The 6,407-nt window shown below is 46.8% G+C and overlaps 1 pseudogene; it reads right to left on the bottom strand.

Annotated features, from left to right (window-relative positions):
* The window catches only part of LOC119102249 (aromatic-L-amino-acid decarboxylase-like), a 34,324-nt pseudogene extending 29,323 nt beyond the window's left edge, over positions 1-5,001 (bottom strand).
* Positions 5,002-6,407: the final 1,406 nt, after the last annotated feature.

The raw sequence follows: 6,407 nt of genomic DNA on the forward strand, positions 1-6,407 counted from the left end.
CACCCATGTCTGCGTCAAGAAAATCAAGATCATCGTTGCTGTCGAGTCGTTGCTGGATGTAACGTGTCCTGAACGAACTACAGAACTGTAGGTGCGTGCCTTGCATTTTGTGCTCCATGTCTCATTTTTTGTCACGACTTTAGCATAATTTTCCCCATTATTATTTGTCATGGGTACTTTTCATGAGCATTTTCCTTATGACTTATGCCATTGGTCATGCGCTATTGAATGGTTTCGTTCAACGGCGTTCAGCGGCGCGTTTCGGGCCTCTTAAGCCATGTGTAGGTCATCTGAAGCCGTCGTCTGGCGCCACCGGCACTTCCAGAGGCGACCGAACATCTCAACATTGCCATTATCGAGCCAGATGCCGCGCTGCCGTGTAAGTGGCAGGCGGGGGTGCTGCTCACTGCAGTTGGCAGGTGGCGGTTTCGGCGCGCCAGATGCCGTGCTGCCGTGTAAGTGGCAGGCGGGGGTGCTGCTCACTGCAGTTGGCAGGCGGCCGTTTCGGCGCCCGTTCAGGCGGGATGAGGAAACGTCCAGCCAGCAGTTCCGGTTCAATGCCAATCGAAATATCCCAACCGTTCCTCAGTTTTTCGGTTGGGGGACGCCAGTGATCAGCCCTGAATGGGTGACCACTTGGTTTGGATAACCAGCCTTTTCCGGACCGTTTCCCGATATTTTCCCGCCTGGGGTGATCGGAGCGTTCCCCGGGGTGCCTGTGGCGACCGCTCACCAAAGTGACTTCCCGAAACAAATCCTGAATCTGACAGTCGCGCGGCATCGGAGAAATCCAAACTTTCCGCCAGCAATGTCAGAAGATAGGGGCTCGATCGAGGGAAGCTAATGAAATCCCCAGCATTTTACAACATGGTTTGGTATTCAGCGTTACGTAGTTTGGTACCCAACGTTGCGCTGTGATTCTTAATTTTTTTACTCATGTTAAAGCTCAGTGCTATCGATAAAATACTTGGTCTGTACGGGAGCACGCTTGAGGGTCATCATGAGTGTTTCACATCTTAAAGTGTTGAAGTTCAGCTCCCACCTGATTAACCACGTTACTAGATGATCGAGCTCATTTTGCAGCAGCAGGCCATGAGCTGGGGACGTAATTGTAGTGAACATTTGTGCGACATTGGCACACAAAAGGCAGCCGGATTCAATTACTCACGGAACATTGCTAACAAGTGAAAAGGAGAGGAACCAAGAGTGATTCTTCTGGGACACCGAAGGCCACGGGTTCCCAATCGGAAGTGTTATCGTTCACCCTTTTATCATTTATTTTTTGTTACTTTTTTGTTATTTTTCAGAGAGTTGGGGGTTTTGGACCCTGCTCAATTCCCTACTCCGGCGGCCCCATGCCTTACTTTGGTGTTGCTTAAGACACATTGGGAAGTTACATGCTGATGTTCATTTACAGCAAGGTCAGGTATAAAGCGCACGACATCCGATACATTTTTTATTTTATTCAAGAGCTGTGATGTCGTCACGACCCCGTCGCCCCCATTAGCGGCGCCGTCTCAGGTGACACCCACCACATATCATGATAAAACGAACCAGTGCGGCACTGTTTGCTTCGGTTATTCAATAGATGCATGACCGTAAAAAGATCAGCACTGGATGAAGGGGAGCAAAAGTGTAAAACTTTGTGCACGTCCTTTTTTTTGGGGGGGGGGGGCAGCTGGGACAGACAACGAAAATGCCCAAGGTTTGTGTTTGTCAAAGGACTTAGCCCACCTCGTTTTAGCAAACCACAATAAAAAAAGTGGTGAGGCAGCTTTTTATTTGAGTGGCATAGCATAAAATAAACCGTACATGCCCGCTCGCCGCTCACTGTGGCATCTCACGTCTCGCTAAAGATGTGTAGCGTTCCAGCTCAACACGCGCCCGGGTGAGCGGGGCCAATTTAACCTCTCCCCTAATAGGTTTTTTCCGGAATGGTTTCCGAACGACTCATCGTAGCCGTGTCAAATATTGCATAACTGTAGATAATTGAATAGAGGATTCTTAGGCAGTACAAATTTAGATGTTAAGTGTAAAGTCACTGACCTACAACGAGTTAAAGTTAGGCCATGAATTTGACGAATACAATTTCTGAGAAATCGTTCAACATAATGCAACAAAGTCTTAGACGAAGCCATGCACCTGTGAGGTAGCCTCTTAGGCAACGCAACAAATGAATGAAGGAATGGAATTGACCTAAGGCAGGTATGAAGGTCGAACCACGGCGAAAACGAACCTGTCTTGTTACTCTAGAGCTATTAATTATACTGTGCGTGCTAATTTCTGGTGCTCATTGCGAATCTATTGATGAGAGGAACCGCATTATACACGTTCAACAGAATTCTGAGAGGTTAAATAGGTGACTAACTTAAAATTGCCCAGGTCAATGTATTGCTTTTAGGAGCGCATTGCCTAGCGCAATCTTTGACGCTTGTTCAAATCCCAAACTCCAAGCAGTCTTGGAAAATTTGGTCACCATAACCTTCAAGAGCTCAGACAAGGTTAATGACCTTAAATGAGCATCAGTGGCCTTCTGCTTAGACCGGGCATCTAGGTTCTGGGGACGCTTTAGACACCACCTTGGAGTTTGACCTTTTTTGACCCTTTTTAACCAGAAGACCAAAAGATCATGACCTAAAAATCTCAAACTTGACGCAAGTAAGTTCATGTACAGGTTAATACGCTTCGTGAATTTAGTATCTCTAGCTCTCATACTTTTTAAGATCTCAGGGGGCCATGTTGACCCCCACCCGCGTGGGTGGGGGTCCTATTGACCCCCCACTCGAGTGAAGGGTATTCGACCGGCCACTCGAGCGCGTGTTAACATATTGGAGGGGCCAGCCAATATTACGTAAGCCCAACTCCGTATGGGAGAGCGGGAACACCTTAAAAAAAAGAGCGCAAGTCAACACCCCTAGAGGGGAATGATCTCCGAAATCATCCATGTCGAAAACGCATGCGCGCAAGTCACATGTCCATACGACCACCACGAGTCGATCGGCGATAGAGACGCCGGCACGCTCGAACGGAACCGGAGGAAAAGGCGTGAAGGATGAGTGAATGCACGCGTACAGATATCACACACAGCAAGACGAATACGGTTGTCGACTTCAAGATTTCACCCTTCTTACAATTATTCGGGAACTATTCCAATTTCTTTTCATAGAAAAACAAGTTCGCTTTTATTAATGTACTTTAAGCGCTCTCCGACGTCGGTAGTCATTTTGCGACCGGTGAGGGCCAGTTTGACCACGGAAATCTCAAAAGCAAGAGAGCTTGTTTTTGGGATGCACCAGTCTTGTCGTAGTCATGAATTTCAGCACACAGGCTGCCTATGCCCTTAATTGACAGCAAAAACACAAAATTTGTTTTTGTTTCATTTCAAAGACACCAACTTGGAAACAAGACATTCAGATGTTTGATAGGCGTGGGTTTGAATTCACTTAGTCAAATGTTTAGGCCCCAAGGTCACGGCCTGCTGGTCACATATTAGCCAACAAGGTGAGATAAAGTCAAACGAGGTCAAACAAAGTCAAACAAAGTCAAATTTCAGATCGGTGTACGAATTTCCCCCAGACTTTTTATACAACCACCCTTTCCCCGTGCATTTCTCAGAAGCAAAGGGCCGCTGGTGTGAATTTCAGGTCATTGGCTTTATTTGATCTTCAAAATGTCCAGGTGACGATGAATCTGCGACATTGTGCTAATTTTTGAATTTCATTAAGCGTCAAGGATTACGTTAGGCGGTATTTCACTAAAAACAAACGATTGATCGAGGTCATTCTCGGTCAGTGACCTTTCTTCATCTTTATGCAACTCATGTAAAGCATTCTCTTGCTTCCCTTTAACCAAGAAATTTGAAATGAGCGCCAAAAACTAGCCCACACAGCAAAAGCCTATAGAAACACAACATGGCCAAACAATTTGGCTTTGACCTCGACCTAAAATTTATACCTGAATCAAGGCTAATGAATTAGTCTTAATCCTAAATTCGATTTTTCATTCGTAAACAATACCGTCTCAAAGATGCGTGGCTTCGTTTAGAACTCCGTTGCCATATCAGATTGACCTATGTCCTAGGAATTGCTTTCGCTGACAACCATGGCCTGACTTTGACCTGTCATAGGTCAGCTACTTAACAAAAGTAATTTGATGCCTTATACACAAATTAACTGTTTAATTGGCTACATCTATGCAAAGTGTGATGCGGCACCGTTGCGCCGTTCGGAAATTATTTCGGAATTTTTTTTTTTAGTAAGGCAGTCAAATTCACCTCCACCCGAGTGCGTGTTAATTCTTCCCGCGTCAAAGCTGAACCTCCTTCGGCAAAGGTGGCTTATTCGCAATAATATGACATAAAAAACAAATAAATGCAGCATTTAATGAGGTCTATCATTTTGTGTGTACCCAGCTCAAAGACCAATTATCTTTTTACCTTTTAGCCACTAAAACCATAAATTGTACCCCGATGAGATCGAAGCAGGCCTCGCGACTCAAGATCACAACGTCACGAGATCATTTTAGGGAATATTGAGCACAAAGCATGTGTCATAACTTACGGACCACGAGCTTTTGTGTGATGAATATGCATCATTTGTATCATTGCGCTAGTTAATGGAACACACAAGTCAGTCTTACCCTCGCGTCGTCAAGTTTTAAAGTTGTAGAGGCAGTATCTCAAAACCACTTGTCAGATCCAGAAAAAATTCAAAAAATATTGATGGTACCATATAGCCTTTGAAAAAGTTCATATCAAAATCTGGGACAAGAGAGCACTATGTCCCAGTTAACCCGCGCTTGGTACACCACATACAATTACTATATACCACGAATATCTTGCGATGTCATGAAGACCATTTAATCCGATCTTAGCCCTAGACATACCTGTGGGAGGGCGACACAGGCCTAACGTCTGCCCCCTTCCGCCGCGACCGCTGCCGGAGGCTGCACTCAACAGGTCGGTCCCCGGCCAACTGGGCGGTCCTCTCCGCCCGCCCAGATCGTTACAGTCGCGGACGATCAATGCCACGCCCCCGCCGTCAGAGCTGGCCCGCGGGCAGTACGTCACGCGCGCAGTCCCTGTCCCGGACTGGTCAGCTGATGCGCATTTCGTCGAGATTGCGTGCGCTTCCGCGAAGCGCCGGACTGCCAGCCCACTTGTTAATTCGACCAACAGGCCCTAGGCAGAGATGGAGACCGCTCTTGGAAATTGGGTGGGGAGGGGCCTGTCCAGGATCCAGGCGCCTCGAGCCCTTACGACCCGATCAACCGCAAGAGAGCCCGCTCCCCTTCCCCAACTTGAGAACATCTCGGTTTTTAGGCCACTTCATTTTGAGAGCGGCACACCGATCTCAATTTTTGAAAAGATCTTAAGCTTTTTGTGAAAACCCGCGCGCAGGCTTGGAGGCAGCTGGAAGCTTGTGACACTTTTTGAGTTGCCGAAGGTACACGACATTTTGGCTTAAGCTTATACAGTTTTTGCCGTTTGGACGATTACCTGATGTGTTTAAGCCAGTTTATTACGGCGTAATGGACAGCAGACCGATCCTACTCAATGACCCGTTTCATACAAAAGCTCACCTGTCTTTCATTGCGCATGTTGACGCACCAAAGGCGCGCATTCTTTTCTCTAGCATCCAAGCCTATTTGGATGATAGTCTGTTACCTTGTTACAACTTGTCTACATTTTATCATCCCCTCATCAATGTAGTCGCAGCTAAAATGATACTGGATCCATTTCGCTTTTGGTGCTAGTTTGCACAGTCAAAACAAGTTGAATATCTTTTGTATCTCCTTGTGTGCTAAGGTATTTAGTTTTGAATTAGATCGTCTACGAATGATTAACATTCCCAAAGAGACCCAGAGAAAGCCACCAGTATCTTTCTGTGCCTAAGGCCCGCGGAGATTTGGGCAATTCCGCAACATTCGTGTTGATCAGCAGCACCGCTCCGAAAAGCAAAATTCCGTTCGAATTATTCCGACTTCAGTTGAGTGTTCGACAGGTATCTTGAGTATTTCCGGGGAGCTCGAAGTATGTCAGATTTGTGTGTGACGGTACCGGAACTCTTCTGGTCGATTCAGGGGTCCAGTCTTGTAGTCATGAATTTTAGCACATAGGTTGCCTATGGTGCTGCCGTAATGACTTATTTAATTCACTTGGCTACACTTACTACCTTAATTGACAGCAAAAATCTCGTTTTTACTTTTTCATTCATTCCGGCCACTTTTCTCTGCGCTGCCCGCCCCGAAAATATCCCTTCTAGGGGGCAGCCTGGACCCGCCGGACCCGCTCTTCAGAACCCCAGGTTCAATGCAGACGGCTCGTGAGGTTTTCCGGGGCCTGGGGCCTTTCCAGAGGGCCTTACGAGATTTCCAGCCATGTGCTGAGTTCCAGCCTGAGGGGTAGG

This window comes from Pollicipes pollicipes, unplaced genomic scaffold, assembly GCF_011947565.3.
Source record: "Pollicipes pollicipes isolate AB1234 unplaced genomic scaffold, Ppol_2.1 Scaffold_5724;HRSCAF=6776_pilon_pilon_pilon, whole genome shotgun sequence".
Classification (NCBI taxonomy): Eukaryota; Metazoa; Arthropoda; class Thecostraca; order Pollicipedomorpha; family Pollicipedidae; genus Pollicipes; species Pollicipes pollicipes.